At 38.2% G+C, this 27,340-nt stretch overlaps 1 pseudogene; it reads left to right on the plus strand.

Annotated features, from left to right (window-relative positions):
• The window catches only part of LOC133069888 (cytochrome P450 2C18-like), a 66,515-nt pseudogene that overhangs the window by 21,562 nt on the left and 17,613 nt on the right, over positions 1–27,340 (plus strand).

Raw genomic sequence — 27,340 nt, forward strand, 5'->3', positions numbered from 1 at the left:
TGTGGCTTCTCCTTTGCCATTGGATGCGGGGTATCTGTTTTTGGTGAGATCCAACATTCTCCTGTCAATGGTTGTTCATCAGTGAGTTGTAATTTTGGAGTTCTCACAGGAGAAGATGAGCGCACATCCTTCTACTCTGCCATCTAGGATGATAATACATTTTGTACCAGGCACAATATGTTATCGAATATTGACTTCTTTTGTTATTCATGCATCTCCATTTTCAGCTCTCAAAAGTCTATCACCCTTCATATTTCAGTGTGAAGCCCATTGAGGTCTTGCGTGGGTAGGAAGCAGTGAAAAAAGCCCTAATTGATCTGGGAGAGGAGTTTTCTGGAAGAGGCATTTTGCCTTTGGCTGAAAGATCTAATGAAGGACTTAGTAGGTGTGCATGTGTGTGTGTTCAGCATTGGTTCACCCACGGCTGGCTGTAGAGATGATGGAAGAGAGGAATTTGAAGAACCCCCAAACATACCTCGTTTCATCTCTAAGGCTGCCATGTGTGACACAGCCTCCCTCCTAGCTTCTGTTTCCTCTCCTGGTAGGAATCATTCTCAGCAATGGGAAGATATGGAAAGAGACCTGGCATTTCTCCCTCCTGACCCTGTGGAATTTGGGGATGGGGAAGAGGAGTCTTGGGGATCAAGTTCAAGAGGAAGCTGGTTGCTTTGTGGAGGAGTTGAGAAAAACCAGTGGTGGGTGATGTTATACTCTAACTCTGACCTTAACAGACTACTCACTTCTCCAGTGACGCCCTTGGAAACATTATAGGAATGGCCATATCTTTGCCATGAATAGTTGTTGTCAGGCCTCAGATGGAGGGAATAGGGTGTGAAGCAAAGAACCAAGGGGGCTTTTGTGTATCTATGCTTATTGTATGTATGCTCCCAAGATTGCACATACTGTGTTGTTATAAAAGGTCATTTATCCATAGTCTCTCCTGGGCTTTATTTTAATAAAATCAGAAATCACTAAAAAATAGTTTTGAGTCATTTCCTGAAAGGGAGAACAGTGGTTTTCTTATCTCACAAATATATTGTCTATTCCAGAGCATTTCACCTGGGAATACTTGTTAAGTGGACAGGGTGGGAATGACCTCCTCATATCCTTATGGAGCATGAAATAAATGTCATATGCATTCACTTAATTGAACTAAATTTATATGTTCAGCCTCACAGAGAAATTTACTTCCAGGACCCAGGCCTACAGTTCTGGCCTATAGTTCTGCCATCTATGATTTCAGTCCATTAGGAATATCTTCATGCAGTTCTCCTTAATAATGAGTTCTCTGTTAAGGCAGCACTATTTAAAAATACCAGCATTAATTATGTCTTGTTACTCAATACTCACTATATTTATATTTTAAAAATATATGCTACATCATAATTCAGCAAAATACAGAAAAACCAAGTTATTAATATTAAATGTTTTATTGAACTAGATTTCAACCTAATCAATACATTTTTACCCTGTCTTCTCCAAGTGAAATTTGACACTATTTTCAGTTTGATAAAATTTGCTTCATCTTTATTGGATTTTGATACAAATTTCTGGTAATTATTCACCTCCCACTACCGGGCATATAATGTTCATCACAATGACTCTGATAGGAGTTGCTAAATACACATGCTCGTTTTGTTCCATGCCCTACCATTTCTTTGCAACATTTAGAAATTTTTGTACTAAAACACAAACACACAAACAAAAAACATATGTTATCTAGCCTCTTAACATGCTGTTAAGTGTACATGATACTATTCTTAACTATAATCATGCTCTTGTACATCAGGCCTCTAGACTGTCATCCCTGTATGGCTGATACTCTCTACTCATTGAACTCTCCATTTCCTCTCCCCAAAGCCCTGCTAATCAGCATTCTACTTTCTGTTTCTATGAATCTGGCTTACTTTGGCTACTTCATGTAAGTGGAATCATACAACACTGGTCCTTTTGTGATCTACTTTTTTCACTTAGCAAAATGTGCTTATGGATCATTCATATTGCAGCATGTGACAAGATTTCTTTCATGTTTATGGCTGAATAATATTTCAGTGTTTGTATTTACACATTTTTAAATTCAGTAATTATTGCAAGATCTTTAGGTTCTTTCCACATCTTGGCTATTGTGAACAAGGAAATGCAAATATCTCTGAGATCCCAAATCAGTTCTTTTGGATAAAAACTCAGAGGTGGGATTTCTGGGTAATACAGTAATTTTACTTTTAATTTTTTGAAGAACCGCCATAATCAAAATATGAATGCAAGGGTTGGTCCAACCACAGCACTGGTTATTGATAAGCTGAGGCCAGCACAGAACTTAATGATTAGTGACATTGAGCATCTTTTCAGATACCTATTAACCAGTCTTCTTTATCTTTTTTAATGAACACAAATTAAAGATACTATTTATTTCATTAATGAGGAAATAATCAGTTGTAACAAGGTGTCCCAAGCAGTTCAAAGAACGTGGATGGAAAAGTTCAAATTTATTTAGTGTAAAAGAGTGTTGATGTGAATGTGCAAATGAAGGCCAAAAAAAAAAAAATTAACGAGGCAAGTCATTGAATCTGAAAGAACAGAGTTTATATGTCTATAGACAAGAATTACTTTGCGTCACTATCTATTATTGTAAATTTAGAAAGTTGCACAATAGCTCCAAAATCACAAAAAGATAAACTATAGACAATGAATAGTTTTCTGCTAAACTATACATTGTTCCTACACTGTAGCTGTAACTACACGTACATATCCAGTTTTTAAAAAATCAACTTCCTGAATGAGTGTGGTCTGCATTAAATATTTTCTCCCAGTTTTATTGAGATATAATTGATATTGTGTAAGTTTATGGTATACAATATGTCTATTTTATATACTCATATATGCAGATTACCACCTCCACATAGCCTTGTTTAACACCTCCACTGTCTCTTAATTACCCTTTCTTTAGAAAACATAAAATCTAATTTCTTGGCAACTTTCAGTAATGATTATGTTAACTGTAATCATAATGCTGTGGATTAGATCCCCATGCTTGATTCATTTTCTAACTGGGAGTTTGTTCTCTTTAACCAACATCTCGTCATTTCCCTGTCCTAGCCCCTGGTAACAACCCTTCTACTTTCTATAAGTTAGTTTTTCTTTTTCTTTTTTTGTTGTTGTTGTTGTTTTAGATTCCACATATATATTATATCCTGTAGTATTTGTCTTGCCTCTTTGTCTTATTTCACTCAGCATAATGTGCTCAAGATCCATTCATGTTGTGACAAATGAAAGGATTTCCTTCCTCTCATGGTTGAATAGTATTCTATTGCATCTATGGATGTATATACAGTTGACATTTGAACAACATGGATTTGAACTCATGGGTCCACTTATATGTGACTATTTTTCAATAAGTACTTGCTATAGTACTACATGACTCATGCTTGGTTGGATCCTGGAACATGTAACTGCAGATATGGTGGTCCAACTGTAAAGTTATACATGGACTTATTGACTGTATGGAAGGTCAGTGCCTCATCCCCATGTTGTTCAAGGGTCAACTCCCTTTGTGTGTATGTATGTATGTGTATGTATATATATATATATATATATATATATATATATATATATATTTCTTTATCCATTAAACAGTTGATGGACACTTAGTTTCCATATGTTGGGTACTGTGAATATGTATCAGTTTATATTCACTCCAACAGTGCATAAGTGTTCCATTTTCTCCACATCGTAGACAACCCTTATCTCTTGACTTTCTGGTGGTAGCCATTCTATCAATGGCTTCCCTACTAGCTCAAATGGTAAAACGTCTGCCTGCAATGCAGGAGACCTATGTTAGAAGCCTGGGTCAGGAAAAGGCCCTGGAGAAGGGAATAGCAACCCACTCCACTATTCTTGCCTGGAGAATTCCATGGACAGATGATCCTGGCAATCTACAGTCCATGGGGGTCACAAAGAGCCAGACACTTCTGAGCAACTAACACTTTCATCCTATCAATAACATGTAATTTGTGATTTTGATCTGCATTTTCCTGACAACTGGTAATATTGAGAACTTTTATATGCACTTGTTGGCCATCTGAGTGTCTTTTTTGGGAAAATGTCTATTCAGTTCCTCTGACCATTTTTAATCAGGTTGTTGTTCCTTTTACTGGGTTGTATGAGTTCTCTACATAGTTTGGCTATTAACCCTTTATAAGATGCATGGTTTGCAAATATTTTCTCACATTTTATAGGTTGCCTTAAATATTTAATTTGTTGTTCAGTAAGGCTTTTTTCTTTGATGTAGTCCTTTTTGTTATATATTTTATTAGTTATTTAAATGTACTGGATGTGTACTCAAATGCTGCTGCTGCATTTTTATTTTATTTATTTACTTTTTAATTAATTAATTTTTTTTAAATTTACAATATTGTATTGGTTTTGCCATACATTGACTTGAATCTACCATGGGTGTACATGTGTTCCCCATCCTGAAGCCCCCTCCCACCTCCCTCCCCATCCCATCCCTCTGGATCACCCCAGTGCACCTGCCCTGAGCACCCTGTGTTATGCATTGAACCTGGACTGGCAATCCATTTCACATATGATAGTTTACATGTTTCAATGACATTCTCACATATCATCCCTCTCTCATCCTCTCCCACAGAGTCCAAAAGACTGTTCAAAACATCTGTGTCTCTTTTGCTGTCTCACATACAGGGTTATCATTACCATCTTTCTAAATTCCATATATATGCGTTAGTATACTGTACTGGTGTTTTTCTTTCTGGCTTACTTCACTCTGTATAATGGGCTCCAGTTTCATCCACCTCATTAGAACTGATTCAAATATATTCTGTTTAATGGCTGAGTAATACTCCATGGTCTATATGTACCACTGCTTTCTTATCCATTCGTCTGCTGATGGACATCTAGGTTGCTTCCATGTCCTGGCTATGATAAACAGTGCCGCGATGAACATTGGGGTACATATGTCGCTTTCAATTCTGGTTTCCTCGGTGTGTATGCCCAGCAGTGGGATTGCTGGGTCATATGGAAGTTCTGGTTCCAGTTTTTTTAAGGAATCTCCACACTGTTCTCCATAGTGGCTGTACTAGTTTGCATTCCCACCAACAGTATAAGAGGGTTCCCTTTTCTCCACACCCTCTCAAGCATTTATTGCTTGTAGACATTTTTATAGCAGCCATTCTGACTGGTGTGACATGGTACCGCATTGTGGTTTTTATTTGCATTTCTCTGATAATGTGTGATGCTGAACATCTTTTCATGTGTTTGTTAGCCATCTGTATGTCTTCTTTGGAGAAATGTCTGTTTAGTTCTTTGGCCCACTTTTTGATTGGGTCATTTATTTTTCTGGAATTGAGCTGCAGGAGTTGCTTATATATTTTTGAGATTAATCCCTTGTCCATTGCTTTGTTTGCTATTATTTTCTCCCATTCTGAAGGTTGTCTTTTCACCTTGCTTATAGTTTCCTTCATTGTGTAGAAGCTCTTGATTTTATTTAGGACCCATTTGTTTATTTTTGCTTTTATTTCCAATATTCTGGGAGGTGGGTCATAGAAGATCCTGCTGTGATTTATGTCAGAGAGTGTTTTGCCTATGTTTTCCTCTAGGAGTTTAATAGTTTCTGGTCTTACATTTAGATCTTTAATCCATTTTGAGTTTATTTTTGTGTATGGTGTTAGAAAGTGTTCTAGTTTCATTCTTTTACAAGTGGATGACCAGTTTTCCCAGCACCACTTGTTAAAGAGGTTGTCTTTTTTCCATTGGATATTCTTGCCTCCTTTGTCAAAGATAAGGTGTCCATAGGTTCATGGATTTATCTCTGGGCTTTCTATTTTGTTCCATTGATCTATATTTCTGTCTTTGTGCCAGTACCATACTGTCTTGATGACTGTGGCTTTGTAGTAGAGTCTGAAGTCAGGCAGGTTGATTCCTCCAGTTCCATTCTTCTTTCTCAATATTGCTTTGACTATTCGAGGCTTTTTGCATTTCCATACAAATTGTGAAATTATTTGTTCTAGTTCTGTGAAAAATACCATTGGTAGCTTGATAGGGATTGCATTGAATCTATAGATTGCTTTCGGTAATATACTCATTTTCACTATATTGATTCTTCATATCCATGAACACAGTGTATTTCTCCATCTATTTGTGTCATCTTTGATTTCTTTCACCAGTGTTTTATAGTTTTCTATATATAGGTCTTTTGTTTCTTTAGGTAGATATATTCCTAAGTATTTTATTCTTTTCACTGCAATGGTGAATGGTATTGTTTCCTTAATTTCTCTTTCTCTTTTCTCATTGTTAGTGTATAGGAATGCAAGGGATTTCTGTGTGCTGATTTTATATCCTGCAACTTTACTATATTCATTGATTAGCTCTAGTAATTTTCTGGTGGAGTCTTCAGGGTTTTCTATGCAGAGGATCATGTCATCTGCAAACAGTGAGAGATATACTTCTTCTTTTCCAATCTGGATGCCTTTTATTTCTTTTTCTGCTCTGATTGCTGTAGTCAAAACTTCCAAAACTATGTTGAATAGTAGTGGTGAGAGTGGGCACCCTTGTCTTGTTCCTGGCTTTAGGGGAAATGCTTTCAATTTTTCACCATTGAGGATAATGTTTGCTGAGGGTTTGTCATATATAACTTTTACTATGTTCCTTCTATTCCTGTTTTCTGGAAGGCTTTTTTAAAATTATTATTATAAATGGATGTTGAATTTTTTCAAAGGCTTTCTCTGCATCTATTGAGATAATCATGTGATTTGTGTTTTTCAATTTGTTAATGTGGTGTTTCACATTGATTGTTTTGTGGATATTGAAGAATCCTTGCATCCCTGGGACAAAGCCCACTTGGTCATGATATATGATCTTTTCAATATGCTTTTGGATTTTGTTTGCTAGAATTTTGGTAAGGATTTTTGCATCTATATTCATCAGTGATATTGGCCTGTAGTTTGCTTTTTGTGTGGCATCTTTGTCTGGTTTTGGTATTAGGGTGATGGTGGCCTCATAGAATGAGTTTGGAAGTTTACCTTCCTCTGCAATTTTCTGGAAGAGTTTGAATTAGGATAGGTGTTAACTCTTCTCTAAATTTTTGGTAGAATTCAGCTGTGAAGCCATCTGGTCCTGGGCTTTTGTTTGTTGGAATACTTCTGATTACAGTTTCAATTTCCATGCTTCCATGATGGGTCTGTTAAGATCTTCTATTTCTTCCTGGTTCAGTTTTGGAAAGTTGTAGTTTTCTAAGAATTTGTCCATTTCTTCCAAATTGTCCATTTTATTTGCATATACTTGCTGATAATAGTCTCATGATCCTTTGTATTTCTGTGTTGTCTGTTGTGATCTCTCCATTTTCATTTCTAATTTTGTTGATTTGGTTCTTCTCCCTTTGTTTCTTGATGAGTGTGGCTAATGGTTTGTCAATTTCATTTATCTTCTCAAAGAGCCAGCTTTTGGCTTTGTTGATTTTTGCTACAGTCTCTTTAGTTTCTTTTGCACTTATTTCTGCCCTAATTTTTAAGATTTCTTCCCTTCTACTAATCCTGGGGTTCTTCATTTCTTCCTTTTCTAGTTGCTTTAGGTGTAGAGTTAGGTTATTTATTTGACTTTTTTCTTATTTCTTGAGGTAAGCCTGTATTGCTATGAACCTTCCCCTTATCACTGCTCTTATAGTGTCCCGTAGATTTTGGGTTGTATTTTCATTTTTATTCGTTTCTATGCCTATTTTGATTTCTTTTTTTATTTCTTCTGTGATTTGTTCGTTATTCAGCAGCGTATTGTTCAGCCACCATATGTTGGGATTTTTAATAGTTTTTCTCCTGCAATTGGCATCTAATCTTACTGCATTGTCGTCAGAAAAGATGCTTGGAATGATTTCAATTTTTTTTTTAATTTACCAAGGCTAGATTTATGGCCCAGGATGTGATCTATCCTGGAGAAGGTTCCGTGTGTGCTTGAGAGAAAGGTGAAATTCATTGTTTTGAGATGAAATGTCCTATAGATATCAATTAGGTCTAACTGGTCTATTGTATCATTTAAAGTTTGTGTTTTCTTCTTAGTTTTCTGTTTAGTTGATCTATCCATAGGTGTGAGTGGGGTATGAAAGTCTCCCACTATTATTGTGTTATTATTAATTTCCCTTTTCATACTTGTTAGCATTTGTCTTACACACTGCGGTGCTCCTATGTTTGGTGCATATATATTTATAATTGTTCTATCTTCTTCTTGGATTGATCCTTTGATCATTATGTAGTGTCCTTCTTTGTCTCTTTTCACAGCCTTTGTTTTAAAGTCTATTTTATCTGATATGTGTATTGCAACTCCTGCTTTCTTTTGGTCTCTTTTTGCATGGAATATCTTTTTCCAGTCCTTCACTTTTAGTCTGTATGTGTTCCTTGTTTCGAAGTGGGTCTCTTGTAGACAACATATATAGGGGTCTTGTTTTTGTATCCATTTAGCCAGTCTTTGTCTTTTGGTTGGGGCATTCAACCCATTTACATTTAAGGTAATTATTGATATGTATGATCCCATTGCCATTTACTTTATTGTTTTGGGTTCGAGTTTATACACCCTTTCTGTGTTTCCTTTCTAGAGAAGATCCTTTAGCATTTGTTGGAGAGCTGGTTTGGTTGCGCTGAATTCTCTCAGCTTTTGCTTGTCTGTAAAGTTTTTGATTTCTCCTTCATATTTGAATGAGATCCTTGCTGGGTACAGTAATCTGGGCTATCGGTTATTTTCTTTCAGCTCTTTATCTATGTCCTGCCTTTCCCTTCTGTCCTAAAGAGTTTCTGTTGAAATATCAGCTGTTATCCTTATAATAATCCCCTTGTGTGTTATTTGTTGTTTTTCCCTTGCCGCTTTTAATATTTGTTCTTTGTGTTTGATCTTTGTTAATTTGATTAATATGTGTCTTGGGGTGTTTTGCCTTGAGTTTATCCTGTTTGAGACTCTCTGGGTTTCTTGGACTTGGGTGATTATTTCCTTCCCCATTTTAGGGAAATTTTCAACTATTATCTCCTTAAGTATTTTCTCATGGTCTTTCTTTTTGTCTTCCTCTGGGACTCCAATGATTTGAGTGTTTGGGCATTTGACATTGTCCCAGAGGTCTCTGAGGTTGTCCTCATTTCTTTTAATTCTTTTTTCTTTTTTCCTCTCTGTTTCCTTTATCTACTATTATCTACTACTTCACTTATCCTATCTTCTGCCTCCATTATTCTACTGTTGGTTCCCTCCAGAGTGGTTTTTATCTCATTTATTGCATTATTCATTATATATTGACTCTTTTTTATTTCTTCTAGGTCCTTGTTAAACCTTTCTTGCATCATCTCAATCCTTGTCTCTAGGCTATTTATCTGTAATTCCAATTTGTTTTCAAGATTTTCGATCATTTTCACTATCACTATTTGGAATTCTTCATCAGGTAGATTCCCTATCTCTTCCTCTTTTGTTTGACTTGGTGGGCATTTATCCTGTTCCTTTATCTGCTGGGTGTTTCTCTGCCTTTTCATCTTGTTTATATTGCTGTGTTTGGGATGACCTTTCTGTATTCTGGCAGTTTGTTGTTCCTCTTTATTGTGGAGGTTCCTTACTGTGGGTGGGGTTGGATGGGTGGCTTGTCAAGCTTTCCTGGTTAGGGAAGCTTGTGTTGCTGTTCTGGTGCATGAAACTGGATTTCTTCTCTCCGGAGTGCAATGAAATGTCCAGTAATGAGTTTTGAGATGTCAGTGCAGTTGGTGTGACTTTGGGCAGCCTGTATATTGAAGCTCAGGGCCATGTTCCTTTGTTGGTGGAGAATTTGCATGGTATGTCTTGCTCTGGAAATTGTTGGCCCTTGGGTAGTGCTTGGTTTCATTGTAGGTATGGAGGCATTTGATGAGCTCCTATCAATTACTATTCCCTGGATTCAAGAGTTCTCTGGTGTTCTCAGGATTTGGACTTAGGCCTCCTGCCTCTGGTTTTCAGTCTTATTCTTACAGTAGCCTCATGACTTCTCCATCTATACAGCACTGATGATAAAACATCTAGGTTCATGATGAAAAGTTTCTCCACAGTGAGTGACATCCAGAGAGGTACACAGATTAACAAGGAGAAGAGAAGGGGGAGGGGGGAGATAGAGGTGACCAGGAGGAGAAGAGGGGGAATCAAAAGGGGAGAGAGCAAGCTAGCCAGTAATCACTTCCCTATGTGCTCTCCACAGTCTGGCTCCCTCAGAGATGTTCATGGAGTTTTACAGAGAAGAGAAGACGGAGGAAGGAGACAGAGGTGGCCAGGAGGATAAAAGGGGAAATATAAAGGAGAGAGGCAGATCCAGCCAGTAATCAGTTCCCTAAGTGTTCTTCACAGCCCAGAACACACAAAGAGATTCACAAAGTTGCGTTGAGAAGAAAAGGGGTGGAGCGGAGATAGAGGTGTCCTGGTGGAGAAAAGGGGGAGTCAAAAGGGGGAGAGAACAATCAGGCCAGTGATCTTGCTCCCAAGTAAAAATGGGTACTGACGATTGCGTTCTTAAAGGTACAAAGTTGATAACAAATACCAAAAGCAAAGATTAAAAATCTAGTGTAGAGGTTAGATTCTCAAAAACACAATATTAAACAACAACAACAAAAACAAAGTCAGAAAAATTGTAGAATATTTATATGTGAAGTTTGCTTTAAAAATAGGGTCTTTTCACCTCCCAGAATATTGGAAATAAAAGCAAAAATAAACAAATGGGACCTAATGAAACTTAAAAGCTTTTGCACTACAAAGGAAACTATAAGTAAGGTGAAAAGACAGCCCTCAGATTGGGAGAAAATAATAGCAAATGAAGAAACAGACAAAGGATTAATCTCAAAAATATACAAGCAACTCCTGCAGCTCAATTCCAGAAAAATAAATGACCCAATCAAAAAATGGGCCAAAGAACTAAACAGACATTTCTCCAAAGAAGACATACAGATGGCTAACAAACACATGAAAAGATGCTCAACATCACTCATTATTAGAGAAATGCAAATCAAAACCACAATGAGGTACCATTACACACCAGTCAGGATGGCTGCTATCCAAAAGTCTACAAGCAATAAATGCTGGAGAGGGTGTGGAGAAAAGGGAACCCTCTTACACTGTTGGTGGGAATGCAAACTAGTACAGCCGCTATGGAAAACAGTGTGGAGATTCCTTAAAAAACTGGAAATAGAACTGCCATATGACCCAGCAATCCCACTTCTGGGCATACACACTGAGGAAACCAGATCTGAAAGAGACACGTGCACCCCAATGTTCATCGCAACACTGTTTATAATAGCCAGGACATGGAAGCAACCTAGATGCCCATCAGCAGATGAATGGATAAGGAAGCTGTGATACATATACACCATGGAATATTACTCAGCCATTAAAAAGAATTCATTTGAACCAGTCCTAATGAGATGGATGAAGCTGGAGCCCATTATACAGAGTGAAGTAAGCCAGAAAGATAAAGAACATTACAGCATACTGACACATGTATATGGAATTTAGAAAGGTGATAACGATAACCCTATATGCAGAACAGAAAAAGAGACACAGAAATACAGAACAGACTTTTGAACTTTGTGGGAGAATGTGAGGGTGGGATATTTCAAAAGAACAACATGTATACTATCTATGGTGAAACAGATCACCAGCCCAGGTGGGATGCACGAGACAAGTGCTCCGGCCTGGTGCACTGGGAAGACCCAGAGGAATCGGGTGGAGAGGGAGGTGGGAGGGGAGATCGGGATTGGGAATACATGTAAATCCATGGCTGATTCATATCAATGTATGACAAAACCCACTGGAAAAAAAAAAATAAATAAAAAGACATGCAAAAAAAAATAAATAAATAAATAAAAAATAAAAATAGGGTCTTTTTTTGGCAAGGTAATAGTAGGTTATAAAAATGAAAAAATATGGAGTAATAGGGGGCTTAAAATTTTTTTTATATTTAAAACATGACAATAGTAAAATTATATCTAGGACTTTCTCTGGATCTGTTGCAGACTGTGTGGGGTCAGTTCATTTTCAGATAGTTCCTTGTTCCGGCTTGTACTTCTCTAGGTCTACAGGCCCCTTCCTATGTAGTCGGTGCTAATTACTGGGTTTTAATTTATTGCACCTGTCACTTCCACAGCAGTTCCCTCTGTTTATTTTAGCTTCTTCTGTTTGCTGGTCTCTTCAGTGTCTAATTTCCACCCTGACACAATGGGGGCGGTGGCGGTCACTTTTTTAGGCTCACTTGTTCAGTCGTGTTGTGGGGAGGGAGGAACACTGCAAACAAACATCATTGGCATGTGCTCACAGTGTCTCAACTGCACTGGGTTTGCCCCTACTCATGGCATGTGTGCTTTCCCAATCTACACTGCTCAGGCTCTAGGTTGGTCTGCCAGGAACTGTCTGATGCAGGCTCTGGTTTGCATGCACTCCCCAGGTCTAAGCCACTCAGGTTCAGGTTCTCGGGTACTCCACAAAGGCGCAGACTTGTTTGGGCCTGCGTTTTGTGCCCGTCCCAGGTCTAAGGAACTCAGGTGACCAGGTGCTTGGCGAGCGCAGTCTCTGCGACTTATCACCTCCCTGTCCCAGCCACTCAGTTTTCTGGGTATACAACAGGCACGCCTTCCCAGGTGTGCCATGTGTCTCTTCTGGGGAGCCGATCTCTGGCTGCGACCCTCCTGGTGGATGTCGACCACCCAGAATCCCAAGAAGTCTTGGTTAGCAACGATGTCTGCTTGCAGTTTGGTATATGATGCCTCTTTCATGCCTGTGATTGCCCCCTTCTGGCTCTGGCTGCCCTCGCCTGTCTGTCCCCAGCGGGGGATGGGCCAGTACACAGCTGGCTAGCTCTTCTCAGTCCTTTGTTCTGTTAGCAGGCCTGGCAGTGTCTTAGGTTAGAGCTTTTTGCAGGATAGATATCCCACAATCTGGGTTGCTATCTCAAGCTAGTTGCCTCAGATTGCCCTCGGGGTATTCAGCCCAGTCCTTACCCAAATCACTGTAGCCTGCACCTCCCTGTCCAGCCCCCGCTTGCTAGTGGGGGATGCGAGCGTCTGGGCTGCTGCTCTGCTGGGAGTTGCTGTTAGGCATGTAATCTGTGGGTTTTAATTATTTACTTATTTTTCCTCCAGGTTAGGTTGCCCTTTGAGATTCCAAGACTCACCACAGACCCACCAGAGAGAGTGTTTCCTTGTGTTTGGAAACCTCTCTTTTTTAAGTCTCCCTTCCCAGGATGGATCTCCATCCCTACCTCTTTTGTCTCTCTTTTTTTCTTTAATATTTTGTCCTACCTCCTTTCAAAGACAGTGGGCTGCCTTTCTGGTTGCCTGATGTCCTCTGCCAGCATTCGGAAGTTGTTTTGTGGAATTTGCTCAGCGTTCAAATGTTCTTTCCATGAATTTGTGGGGGAGAAAGTGGTTTCCCCAGTCCTATTCCTCCGCCATCTTAGGACCACCCCCTGATGTATTCCTATTTGTTTATTTTTACTTTTATTGCTTGTGCCTTTAGTGTCACATTGAAAATGTCATTGATTTCATTCATTCATTCAAGAAATATCTAGTAACTACTACATGACATTCAGATAAGAGGAATAAAGAGGGAATTTAAAAAAAAAAAAAAAAAAAAAAAAAAAACCTCGTTTCTTAGACCAATGTCAAGGAGTATTTTCTCAAAGTTTTATTCTAGCAGTTTTATGGTTTTAGGTCTTACACTGAAGTCTTCAATCGACCTAAAGTTAACTTTTGCGAGTGGTAAAGATAGGGGTCCTCTTTCATTCTTTTGCTTGTGAATTTGTAGTTTTCCTAACACTATTTATTGAAGAAACTATCCTTCTCCATTGAGTATTCTTCAGTTCAGTTCCGTTCAGTCGCTCAGTCGTGTCCGACTCTTTGCGACCCCATGAATCACAGCACACCAGGCCTCACTGTCCATCACCAACTCCTGGAGTCTACTCAAACTCATGCCCATCGAGTCAGGGCCATGTTCCTTTGTTACCATCTCATCCTCTGTCATCCCCTTCTCCTCCTGCCCCCAATCCCTCCCAACATCAGGGTCTTTTCCAATGAGTCAACTCTTCGCATGAGGTGGCCAAAGTACTGGAGTTTCAGTTTCAGCATCATCCCTTTCAATGAACACCCAGGACTGATCTCCTTTAGGATGGACTGGTTGGATCTCCTTGCAGTCCAAGGGACTCTCAAGAGTCTTGTACAACACCACAGTTCAAAGGTATCAATTTTTCGGCGCTCAGATTTCTTCACAGTGAGAGTGAAAGAGGAGAGTGAAAAAGTTGGCTTAAAGCTTAACATTCAGAAAACTAAGATCATGGCATCCGGTCCCGTCACCTCATGGGAAATAGATGGGGAGACAGTGGAAACAGTGTCAGACTTTATTTTTGGGGGGCTCCAAAATCACTGCAGATGGTGATTGCAGCCATGAATTGAAAAGACGCTTACTCCTTGGAAGGAAAGTTATGACCAATCTAGATAGCATATTAAAAAGCAGAGACATTACTTTGCCAACAAAGGTCTGTCTGATCAAGGCTATGGTTTTTCCAGTGGCCATGTATGGATGTGAGAGTTGGACTGTGAAGAAAGCTGAGTGCCAAAAAATTGATGCTTTTGAACTGAGTATTCTTGGCTCCCTGTCAAATATTAGTTGATAATATATGCATGGGTTTATTTCTGGGCTCTGAATTCTATTGCATTGGTTTGTGTGTTTGTTTTAATGCCAGTACAATATTCAGCTTTGTGATATGATTTGAAATCAGAAATTTTAATGTGTTCAGCATTTTTCATTTCTCTTGAAACTTCTTTGGGTATTTGGGGTCTTTTTGTAATTACATGTGGATTTTTAGAATTATTTTTTGTATTTCTGTAAGAAATGCCATTAGAATTTGATAAAATTTGATAGAATTACAATGAATCTACAGACTCCTTTGGATATTATGTATATAATAATAGTATTAATACTTCTGATTCATGGACACTAAATAGCTTTTCATTTATTCATGCCTTATTTAATTATTTTCATCAGTGTTTTTGAGAGATCAGCATACAACACTTTTATTTCATTGGTTAAATTTATTCCTAAGTATTTTATCATTTTATTGTAAGAAAAATGGGATTATTTTATTTCTTTCTCAGAGAGTTTGTTTTTAATGTACAGAAATGCAAATATTTTCTATGTTGACTTTATATCCTGCAACTTTGCTGAATTCACTGAATACTTCTAACAGTTTTTAATAGGGTCTTTAGGGTTTTCCATATATAAGATCATAGCATGTGCAAGCAGACTTGTTTACTTCTTCCTTTTCCTTTATGTGTGCATGAGTGTTCAGTCATGTCTAACTCTACAACCCTAGTATCTGTAGCCCATCAATCTTTTCTGTCCATGTTATTTTCCAAGCAAGAATACTGGAGTGCTTGCCACTGAGAGACTGCTGGGGCTAGGATTCCAGTACTATATTGAATAGGAGTGGTAAGAGTGGACATTCTTATTGTTCTTGATCCTAGAGGGAAAGCTTTCAATCTGTCACTTTTGAGTACAATGTTAACTGTGGGGTTGTCATAGATCACTTTACTATGTTGAGTAAAGTAATATAGAAGTGTTTTTATCCTGAATTTTTGTTGTTGTTCAGTTGCTCATTCATGTCCAACTCTTTGCAACCCCATGGACTGCACCATGACAATTTCCCTGTCCTTCACTATCTCCCAGAATTTGCTCAAACTCATGTCCATTGAGTCAATGATGCCATCCAACAATCTTAAACTCTGTTGTCCCCCTCTCCTCCTGCCCTCAATCCTTACCAGCATCAGGGTCTTTTCCAGTGAGTCAGCTCTTCACATTACATGGCCCATTTATAGGAGCTTCAGCTTCACCATCAGTTCTTCCAATAAATATTCAAGATTGATTTTCTCTAGGATCAACTGGTTTGATCTCCTTGCTGTCCAAGGGACTCTCAAGAGTCTTCCAGCACCACAGTTCGAAAGCATCAATTTTTCAGTGCTAGGCCTTCTTTATGGTTCAACTCTCACATCTGGACATGACTACTTTAAAAACCATAGCTTTGACTATATGGACCTTGGTGGGCAAAGTGATGTCTCCCGTTTTTAACATGCCTTCTAGGTTGATCATAGCTTTTCTTCCAAGGAGCAAGAGTCTTTTAATTTCATGGCTGCAGTCACCATCCACAGTTATTTGACACCCCAAGAAAATAAAGTCTGTCACTGTTTCCATTTTTTCCTCATCTATTTGACATGAAGTGATGGGACTGGATACCATGATCTTAGGTTTTTTTAATTTTGAGTTTTAAGCCAGCTTTTTCACTCTCCTGTTTGTTTCACCTTCATCAAGACGAACCTCTTCACTCTCTGCCATAAGGGTAGTGTCATCTGCGTACCTGAGGTTGTTGATATTTCTGCCAGCATTCTTGATTCCAGCTCATGATTCATCCAGCCCAACATTTCACATGATGTACTTGGCGTATAAGTTAAATAAGCAGCCTTAACCTATTTCTTTCCCCATTTTGAACCAGTCCATTGTTCCACGTCTCGTTCTGTTGCTTATTAACCTGCATACAAGTTTTGCAAGAGGCAGCATAGGTGGTCTGGTATTCCCATCTCTTTAAGAATTCTCAAGTTTGTTGTGATCCACACAGTCAGACTTTCATGTGGTCAATGAAGCAGAAGTAAGTGTTTTTCTGGAATCATCTTGCTTTTGCTATGATTCAACGGATGTTGGCAATTTGACCTCTGGTTTCTCTGCCTCTTGCCTAAACCCAACTTGTACCTCTGGAAGTTCTTGGTTCAGTACTGTTGAAACCTATCTTGAAGAATTTTTAGCATTACCTTGACAACACATGAAATTAGGGCAACTGTGCAGTAGTTTGAATATTCTTTTGCATTGCCCTTCTTTGGGACTAGAATGAAAACTGACCTTTTCCCGTCCTGTGGCCACTGCTGAGTTTTCCAAATTTGCTGGCATATTGAGTGCAGCATTTTAACAGCATCAACCTTTAGCATTTGAAATAGCTCAGCTGGAATTCCATCACCTCCACTAGCTTTGTTGGCAGTAATGTTTCTTAAGACCCTCTTGACTTCACATTCCAAGATGTCTGACTCTAGGTGAGTGATCACACCATCATGGTTATCTGGGTCATTAAGACCTTTTTTGTACAGTTCTGTAGATTCTTGCCACCTCTTCTTAACCATTCTGCTTCTCTTAGGTCCTCACCATTTCTGTCTTTATTGTGCCCATCTTTGCATGAAATGTTTTGGTATCTCTAATTTTCTTGAAGAGATCTCTAATCTTTCCCATTAGATTGTTTTCCTCTACTTCTTTGTATTGTTCACTGAAGAAGGTTTTCTCATCTCTCCTTGCTAGTCTTTGGAACTCTGCATTCAGTTGAATGAAATTTGATATTTGTCAAATACATTTTCTACACCTGTTGATATGATTAATTTTTGCTTTTCATTTTGATAACATGGTATATTGCATTTATTAATTTGCACATGTTCAAAAGAACTTTAGAAGGTGTGGCAATGTTTTTCTAATCCTTAAATGTTTGTAGAATTCACCAGTGAAGCCATCTGATTCTGAGCTTTTTTGTTGTTGGGTTTTGATTACTGATTTGACAACCTTATCATTTTTGGTTTGTCAAATTTTCTATCTACTCGTAATACAGTCCTAACTGGTTGTCTCTTTCTAGAAATATATCTGCTTCTTCCAGGCTATACAATTTATTGATGTATAATTACTCAAAGTAATCTCTTCAACTTTTCTGTATTTCTGCAGCATCACAGAAATGATATCAGTATCAGTTGTAATATCTCCTCTTTGTTTCTGATTTTATTTATTTGAGTTTTCTCTTTTCTTCGTAGATAATCTAAGTAAAAGTTTGTTAACCTCTTTTAACTTCTATACTAGAAGTAATGGTGGTTTATACACCACATTCACATTAGTATGATATTCCTGATTAGTCTGTATATTTACATATATCAACAAGCTGTATGCTTTTCTGTTGCTGTTCAAAGTCATATTGTTTGAACTTTAAGGACATCTTTTAGCATTTCTTGTAAGACATGTCTAGTGGTGATAAACAGTTTCAGCTTTTGTTTATCCTTTTTTTTTTTTTTTTTTTTTTGAGAATTGCTTACCAGATATAGTATATTTGATTGGGAATTTTTTTCTTTCTTTTCTTTAAATTTGTCATCCCACTCATTTCTGTCCTGAAACATCTCTGCTTAGAAATCTGTTGTTATTGTATGATGCTTTTGTTGTAAGTGATAAGTCACTTTTTTTCTTGCTGTTAACCATAATTCTCTCTTTATCTTTGACTTTTGACAATTTGATTTTCATATATCCCAATTTAGATTTCTTTTGTTCATAGTGAGAGTGTGTTGGTCTTCTAGAATCAGGGTATCAGTTTTCCCCTTGATATGGAAAGTTTTTGGCCATTATATCTTCAAATAAGTTTCTGTCCTTCTCTCACTCTCTTTCCACACAATGAGCATATTGATAGAATTATTGGTGTCCCATAAGTCCTTTAGGCTTTCTTCACTTTTTTTTCATGTTTTTTCTTTAGTTCTTCTGATTGAATAACATCAGATGACCTGTATTTGAGTATATTTTTAGGTGAATTATTGTGTTCTTTAACCCAACAAATTTTAGCTGCTGGTTCTTTTTATGTGTCCTATCTCTTTGTTAACATTTTTGTTTTGTTCATGGATCATCTTAAGCTTATGGAGTATCTTTATCACATTTTAAAATTTTCTTTGTTGATGTCAGTGACATTCTCCATTTCTTTAAGACCAATTTCTGTATATTTACTTTCTGCCTTTATTTGAGCCATGTTTCCTGCCTGTTTTTGTGTTTTATGACTTTGTGTTGGGATTCAGGATTTTGAAAAAATTTCCAAAAAAAAGAAAAAATTTCCACCTCTTCCAGTCTTTATGGGACAACTTAGTATAAAGCAAAACACCAGGAATCTTGGCCAGGGCCTTTGGAGGCCTCTGAAACATTTTTCTTCTGATGGATGCTACTTGTCTAGCCTTTCACAATTAAGGATGCTTATCAAATTAATTTCAGGTAATCTCTGTTCCCTTTGTTGTCTGTCTGCAGCACTGTGATTTCTCTAGTTCAACAGAAGCAAACGGCTCAACTTTCCCTTATCTCAATGTCATCTAAAGATTGCATGCTCCCCCTAAATGCCCTGAATCAGACATGACAGATACTATTCCTTTGGGTAGCCCTCCAAAAGATCAGAGCACCAGATGCAAGCTCTACTCCTCTCCCATACCCTTCAAACAAAAGCCTGAAGTGATTCTCCTTTTCTAGATTGTACCAAGCCATACTGGTCCTAGCAAACCAGTGTCCTCATTTTCCTTTATTCTTAGTGCTCCCAGACATCCATAGTGTGCTAGTTCTGAGAGCTTTCTAAGTGAGGTAAGAAAGAAAAGCATTTCTTCAAGTAGCCACTGAAAAGCTGGTACATTGGATGCATGATTCATCCTTCTCTTTCCTGCATGACTCTTCTTAGCTGTGTACTCACATATGGTACTGCAACTACTTAACTGGATTCTGAAAATATTAAAATGTTTTAGTTCATTCATCATTGCTAAATTAGTGTTTCTTTGGGAGAACAAGGGCTGGGACTTTCCATGTCACCATCTTCCTGATGTCACACTGTCAGTAGTTTTGTTTTGTTTGTTTGTTTAAATATTTATTTGTTTGGCTGGGTTGGGTCTTAGTTGTGGCTTGAGGGATCTTTCATTGTGGTGCACAAATTCTCTAGTTGTGGCACACAGGTTTAGCTGCTCCACAGCATGTGGGATCTTAGTTCCTGATTGAGAGTGAACCCACATCCCCTGCATTCCAAAGGGGATTCTTAACCACTGAACCACTAGGGAAATCTCATATTTTTCATTCAAGTAATTCTTAATTACTTCTTTAGATGTGAATTTCTTTATCTCTCTATATATAATAAATTGTAATTGATCATTTAATTGCAGCAATTTTATTTTATAGATCTCCTACCAAAAAAGAAAATTTTTCCTCTATGTGATTTCTTTACTGGAAACATGATAATGAATTAAATGATAATTTTAAAATTTATTGAAATGTGCTGTTCTGTTGATGGCTACATAGAACAATATTCCAGATGTTTGCATAGGGAAGTTTTGCCAAAATAAATTAATTTTTGATTCTCAATGGAAAAAAAACTAACTTTTAATTCCTAAGGAGAGAATTTCTTAACATTGAAAGTAAAAAAAAAAAATCATCAACTTACCTTTTTGTTTCATTTACCTGGGATGTATGGCCAAAATAAAAATTTTACATTTTATTCATATTTTAGAAAGGAAAACCATCTTATAGAAATTGTTTATTTGTATTAGTTTTTCTTCTCATGCATCATGTTTACTTGCTGCTTTTAAAAAGCTGTTCCTTCAGATACATGAATTCACCCACAGTCTCTCTCTGTTTAACTTCACTGTTGATTCTAAAGATGATTCCTTCAACTATTCATTATATAAAAAGCATTTTGCAGTCCCTAACTATTTTATTTCTTTCCTTATCAGTGCTTAATTTTCTACAGGCTTTGCAAACATAATATTCAGCACTGATTAATTTATTATTAATAATGACATAAAAATGGACTTTGAAACTGTTTTGCTTTTTTCCCTTCAACTTAACAGGCACCTTGGGTGAAAGGGATACAGGTAAAGGCAGTGGATAGAAATTAATTTTTTTTTTCAAAAACTGTTATGAGCTAGCTAGGATAAAGTGATCTACTCAGGTTAAGGTAAAAGTTATGTGTTGATTTTAAGCATGTGGAATACTTTGTTCTTAAGGGAATTAGTAGGTAAAATATTATTTTAAAGTTTCTAAAATTAGTTTTATCTCAAAGACAAAGTGTTTCATGTATATGTTTTAATGATGCATTTAAATTGTTTATTATTCTTTAGGGTTTCCCTGTGATCCCACTTTCATCCTGGGCTGTACTCCCTGCAATGTGATCTGATCCACTATTTTCCAAAACCATTTTGATTATAAAGATCAGATTTTTCCAAATCTAGTGGAAAGATTCAATGAAAACATCAGGATTCAGGGCTCTCCATGGGTTCAGGTGAGCCCAGGGTCCTTTCTTCTTGAGAAATCATTTCTGCTCTTTTCTCCATGAGGTCCAGATCTCTCTATACACCAAGCCGTGAGCTGTGAGGTGAATGTGTGAGCAGCACAGTTCTGCCCAGAGCTTAGCATCATGAAGTGTTCATCTGGGGACAATGGCAGAGCCCGATATGATAGACAGGCAAATGCATGCCCAGAATTGTTGTTGTTGTTCCCTCACTAAGTCATGTCCAACTCTGCAAGCCCATGGACTGCAGCACACCAGGCTCCTCTGTCCTCCACTGTCTCCCAGGGCTTGCTCAAATTCATGATCATTGAGTTGGTGATGCTAACTAACCGTCTCAAACTCTGCCTCCCCCTTCTCCTTTTGCCTTCAATCTTTTCCAGCATCAGGATCTTTTACAATGAGTTGACTCTGCATCAGATACCCAAAGTATTGGAGGCTCAGCTTCAACATCAGTCCTTCCATTGAATATTCAGGGTTCATTTCCCTTAGGATTGACTGCTTTGATATCCTTGCAGTCCAAGGGACCCTCAAGAGTTTTCTCCAGCACCACAATTCCAAAGCACACTGTCCAGTGGTAATTTTTGTTTGTTTGTTTTAACCAATTTCCAAAGCCCAATTCCCATAAACTACAATAGTGACTTCCTCAAAGCATGCCCACAGCAGAACTTCCAGGCCCTTCTGGAAAGACTTCCATTGCCCACAAGTCTTGTTACCCAGTCACCACTCATTGCTTTTTTGTCACATCAGTTGGCAGAAATATCTGTTTTGGGGAAGGAAGAGAATGTTTCCTTCAAGGTGGAGAGTGCTGCTTGGGATCTCTAACTAGGACAGGAGTGTTTGATGCTTCAGTTTGCATTCTAACTGACAAGGTAATTGCTTTGAAGATGAAAAAACTGATTGTGGTTTTGTTTTTGTTTTTGTTTTGGTGAAGGAACCACAAACAAACACTGCAGGTATACCCTCTACTTTGCTGACACATTCTGCCTCTCTCTAAAAGACAACGGTGTGGTATTACAGAAGTCAGTTAATTGCTCTGCTGCCCAATTACTTTATCTATAAGATGCTGTGTTGTGTTTCATAGTTCTTAGGATGCTTTCAGTCTTAAAATAACTGATCTTATGTTTGAGTCTATGAGACAGAGGTAGAAACATCAAGGACCAACTCTGGCTTGTATATCAAGTTGTCCAAACTCTCTTAACCTCTATTGTCATTTGCAAAATATGAGTCATAGTTTTTCATGCCATTCCATATTTCATGATTGTATGGAAGAATTGATGTAAGAAAATGAGATCATTTTTGTAACGATGATTTTATTCTATAAAAATGTTGTATGAGTATAGGAAATGATTATCATCTTTAATCCTTGGTCAATATGTTCTCCCTCATGGAGACATCTATCAGCATGGAAAATTAAGTACCTGTAAAGTCCCTTAATACAGAGACCATATTTTATTAATATTTATAATACAATTTCTGACCAGAGCTTGGCATAGGGTATACAAGTATTCATATGGTGTTCTTTAACATCCATTACAATATATAATAGCAAATTTTTTTCTTGGGATGAGAACTTTTAAGACTTACTCTGAGCAACTTTCAAATATACAATACATATGAACTATAGTCACCATGCTCAGGGCTTATTTGAACTTTCCTGGTGGGTGGCTCAGATGGTAAAGGACCTGCCTGCAATGTGGGAGACCCAGATTTGATCATTGAGTCAAGAAGATCCCCTGGAGAAGAACATAGCAACCCACTATAGTATTCTTGCCTGGAGAATCCCATGGACAGAGGAGCCTGGCGGGTTACAACTATAGGGTCTATTGAGCCTACAACTATTGAGCGAATACCAGAGGAGAGCTAGCTGGCTGTGGACTGGTCCCTGCCCCCAACAGAGGCAGAGAGGCAGGCAGACGACAGCCAGAGCCAGAAGGCAAGGGGCAATCTCAGCCCCAGAGAGGGCATCTTCCACCAAACTGTGAGCAGGCTCCCAGTTGCTAACCAAGTCTTCCTGGGATCCTGGATGGTTGACCTCCACCATGAGGGTCACAGTTAGAGATCAGTGCATCAGAGGAGACACACAGCACACCTGAGACAGTGCTCCTGATGCACACCCAGGAAATGAGGGGCTGGGACCAGGGAGTTGATAAGACACACCGCCAACCTGGGGAGACTGTGCTTGCCAACACCTGGTCGCCTGAGCTGCTTGGACCTGGGAAGGACATAAAACGCAGGCCCAACCATCTGTGCCTCCGTGGAGTACACAAGAACCTAGACCTGAGCATCTTAGACCTGGGAAAGGCACACAACCCAGGGCCCGCTTTGGACAGTTCCCCTGCAGAGCAACCTGGAGCCTGAGCAGTGTAGATCAGGAAAGCACGCATGCTGTGAGCGGGGGCAAACCCAGTGTGTCCCAGACATTGCGAGCACTCCCCACACACGCCAGTGATACTTGTTTGCAGTGTTCCTCCCTCCCCACACCACAACTGAACAAGAGAGGCCAAATAGGTGACCACCTTCTCCCCCGTGTGTCACGGCAGAAATTAGACCCTGAAGAGACTTGCAAACAGAGGAAGTCAAAATAAACAAAGAAGAGGGAACCGCTTTGGGAGTGACAGGTGAAACAGATTAAAACCCTGTAGTTAGCACTGGCTACATTGGAAGTGGCCTAGACCTAGAGAAGAAGTATAAGCCGGAACAAGGAACTATCTGAAAATGAACTGACCCCACACTGCATTCAACAGCTCCAGAGAAATTGCTAGATATATTTTACTATTATCATTTATAATTTAAAAATTTTTTTAACTTTTAAGTTCTTTATCACTCCTTTAGTTTTTGTCTTTATAACCTATTATTATCTGCAAAAAAAAAGACCCTATTTTTAAAGCATATTTCATATATATATATTATAATTTTGTGATTTTGTTTTGTTTTTTTAATATTGTATTTTTGAGAGTCTAACCTCTACTCTAGATTTTTTATCTTTGCTTTTTGGTATTTGTTATCAATTTTTACCTTTAAGAATCCAATCTTCACTACTCATTTTTACTTAGGAGTGTGATTACTGGCTTGATTGCTCTCTACCACTTTTGTCCTTCCTTTTTCTCGGCCAGGTCACCTTTATCTCCTCCCTGCCCCTTCTCTTCTCTACTTAACTCTGTGAATCTCTTTGGGTGTTCCAGGCTGTGGAGAACACTTAGGGAACTGATTACTGACTAGATCTGTCTCTCTACTTTTGACTCCCCCTCCTCTCCTCCTGGTCACCTCTATCTCCTTCTTCCTTATTTTCATCGCTAAGTAACTCCGTGAACCCCTCTGAGTGTTCCAGACTATGGAGAGCACATAAGGAATTAATTACTGGCTAGATTGCTCTCTCCTCTTTTGACTCCTCCTCTTCTCCACCTGGTCACCTCTATCTCCCTCCTCCCTCTTCTCTTCTCCATGTAACCCTGCGAACCTCTCTGGGTGTCCCTCACTATGGAGAATCCTTTCACCCTTAACCTAGATGTTTTATCATGAGTGTGCTATGGATGGAGAAGTCTTGAGGCTACTGTAAGAATAAGACAGAAAGCCAGAGGCAGGAGGCTTAAATCCAAAACTTGAGAACACCAGAAAACTCCTGATTCCAGGGAACATTAATCGAAAAAGCTCATCCAAAAGCCTCCCTACCTAGACTGAAATCAAGCTCCACCCAAGAGTCAATAAGTTCTAGAGCAAGACATACCAAATGAATTCCCCGGAAACGCAGGAACATAACCCTGGGCATTAAAATACAGGTGACCAAAAGTCAAACCAAGCCCATAGACACCTCAGAACTCACTACTGGACACTCCATTGAACTCCAGAGAGAAGAGATCCAGCTCCACCCACCAGAACACTGACGCAAGCTTCCCTAAGCAAGAAATCTTGACAAGCCACTCGTCCAACCCCGTCCACAGGGAGCAACCTCCACAATAAAGAGGAACCACAAGCTTCCAGCATGCAGAAAGGTCACCCCAAACACAGCAATCTAAACAAGATGAAAAGGCAGAGAAATATTCAGCAGGTAAAGGAACAAGATAAATGCCCACCAAGCGAAACAAAAGAGGAGGAGATAGGGAGTTTACCTGAAAAGGAATTCAGAATAATGATAGTAAAAATGATCCAAAATCTTGAAAAAAAAAAATGGAGTTACAGATAAATAGTCTGGAGACAAGAATTGAGAAGATGAAAGACATGTTTAACAAGGACCGGGAAGAAATAAAAAAGTCAATCCATAATTAATAATGCAATAACTGAGATCAAAAGCACTCTGGAGGGAACCAAGAGTAGAATAAGTGAGACGGAAGACAGGATAAGTGAGGTGGAAGATAGAATAGTGGAAATAAATGGAGCAGAGAGGAAAAAAGAATTAAAAGAAATGAAGACAACCTTAGACACCTCTGGGACAATGTCAAATGCCCAAACATTCAAATCGTAGGAGTCCCAGAAGAAGAAGACAAAAAGAAAGGCCATGAGAAATACTTGAAGAGAAAATAGTTGAAAACCCCTAAAATGGGGAAGGAAATAGCCACCCAAGTCCAAGAAACCCAGAGAGTCCCAAACAGGATAAACTCAAGGCAAAACACCCCAAGACACATATTAATCAAATTAACAAAGATCAAACAAAAAGAGCAAATATTAAAAGCACCAAGGGAAAAGCAACAAATAACTCACAAGGGGATTCCCATAAGGATAACACCTGATCTTTCAATAGAAGCTCTTCAGGCCAGAAGGGAATGGCAGGACATACTTAAAGTGATAAAAGAGAAAAACCTACAACCCAGATTACTATACCCAGCAGGGATCTCATTCCAATATGAAGGAAAAATTAAAAGCTTTACAGACAAGCAAAAGCTGAGAGGATTCAGCACCACCAAACCAGCTCTTCAACAAATGCTAAAGGATCTTCTCTAGACAGGAAACACAGGAAAGGTGTATAAACTTGAACCCCAAACAACAAAGTAAATGACAATGGGATCATACTTAGCAATAGTTACCTTAAATGTAAATGGGTTGAGTGCCCCAACCAAAAGACAAAGACTGACTGAATGGATACAAAAACAAAACCCCTATATATGCTGTCTACAAGAGACCCACTTCAAAACAAGGGATACATACAGACTGAAAGTGAAGGGCTGGAAAAAGATATTTTACACAAATGGAGACCAAAAGAAAGCAGAAGTAACAATACTTGTATCAGATAAAGTAGATTTTGAAATAAAGGCCTTGAAAAGAGACTAGGAAGGACACTACATAATGATCAAAGGATCAATCCAAGAAGAAGATATAACAAGTATAAATATATATGCACCAAACATAGGAGCACCACAATATGTAAGGCAAATGATAACAGGTACAAAATGGGAAATTAACAGTAACACAGTAATAGTGTGAGATTTGACTACTCCACTCACAACTATGAATAGATCAACTAAACAGAAAATTAGCAAGGAATCACAAACTTTAAATGATACAATGGACCAGTTAGACCTAATTGATATCTATATGACATTTCACCCCAAAACAATGAATTTCACCTTTTACTCAAGTGCACACAGAACTTTCTCCAGAATAGATCACAACCTAGGCCAAAAATCCAGCCTTGGTAAATAAAAAAAAAAAAAAAAAAATGAAATCATTCCAAGCATCTTTTCTGATCACAATGCAGTAAGATTAAATGTCAACTACAGGAAAAGAAACGATTAAGAATACAAACATATGGAGGCTAAACAACGTGCTTCTGAATAACCAACTAATCACAGAAGAAATCAAAAAAGAAATCAAATATGCATAGGAATGAGTGAAAATGAAAACACAGCAACCCAGAATCTAAGGGATTCAGTAAAAGCAGTGCTAAGGGCAAGGTTCATAGCAATACATGCTTACCTCAAGAAACAAGAGAAAAATCAAAAAATAACTTTACACCTAAAACAACTAGAAAAAGAAGAAATGAAGAACTCCAGGGTTAGTAGAAGGAAAGAAATCACAAAAATTGGGGCAGATATAAATGCAAAAGAAACAAAAGAGACCATAGCAAAAATCAACAAAGTAAAAGCTGGTTCTTTGAAAGATAAATAAAATAGACAAACCACTAGCCAGACTCATCAAGAAAAAAAGGGGGCAAGAATCAAATCAACAAAATGAGAAATGAAAATAGAGAAATCATAACAGAAAACACAGAAATACAAAGGA

Source organism: Dama dama, chromosome 15 (genome assembly GCF_033118175.1).
Source record: "Dama dama isolate Ldn47 chromosome 15, ASM3311817v1, whole genome shotgun sequence".
NCBI lineage: Eukaryota > Metazoa > Chordata > Mammalia > Artiodactyla > Cervidae > Dama > Dama dama.